General features: G+C 33.0%; 1 non-coding gene across 1 annotated transcript; it reads right to left on the minus strand.

The window, feature by feature from the left end:
- Nucleotides 1-345: 345 nt before the first annotated feature.
- Nucleotides 346-449, minus strand: LOC112835411 (U6 spliceosomal RNA). Its single transcript, XR_003211219.1, has one exon. It is a non-coding gene; the product is annotated as a U6 spliceosomal RNA (small nuclear RNA).
- Nucleotides 450-678: the final 229 nt, after the last annotated feature.

Here is a 678-nt window from a genome sequence, read left to right on the forward strand (position 1 = left end):
TGCATGTGTCTTTAGGTCTGAAATGAGTCTCTTGTAGATAGCACATAGATGGGTCGTGCTTTTTATCCATTCTGCCACCCTGTCTTTTGATTGGAGCATTTAGTCCATTCACATTCAAAGTAATTATTTTATAGAAGCATACCTATTGCCATTTTGTGACTTGTTTTATGATTGTTTTGTAGTTTTTCTCTGTTCCTTTCTTCTCTTGCTTTCTTCTCTTACGGTTTGCTGGCTTTCTTTAGTGATATACTTGGATTCCTTTCTCTTTATTCTTTGCATATCTGACTAGTTTAATATTTGAAAATATCTAAATAAATTATACTTTTATTCATTTATTTTTATTTTTAAAATATGGAACGCTTCACGAATTTGCATGTCATCCTTGAGCAGGGGTCATGCTAATCTCTGTATCATTCTAATTTTAGTAGATGTGCTGCCAAAGTGAGCACTATTTTTTATTTTTTTAAGTTTTAATTTAAATTCCAGGTAAGACTGGCATTTAGTTAACTGGAATTTAAATTAATCCCCTTCACCTATTTAACCCATTCCCCACCCCCACCTTTCTCTGGTAATCATCAGTCTATGACTGGTTTTTGATTTGTGGTTGCCTTTAGGTTTGTATATAACATCTTATGCACATAGCAATCCATATTAAGTTGATGGTTGCTCACATTTGAA

The sequence above is a fragment of the Callorhinus ursinus genome, unplaced genomic scaffold (assembly GCF_003265705.2).
Source record: "Callorhinus ursinus isolate GAN/ISIS: 27379988/994484 unplaced genomic scaffold, GSC_fseal_2.0 scaffold11, whole genome shotgun sequence".
Taxonomy (NCBI): Eukaryota; Metazoa; Chordata; class Mammalia; order Carnivora; family Otariidae; genus Callorhinus; species Callorhinus ursinus.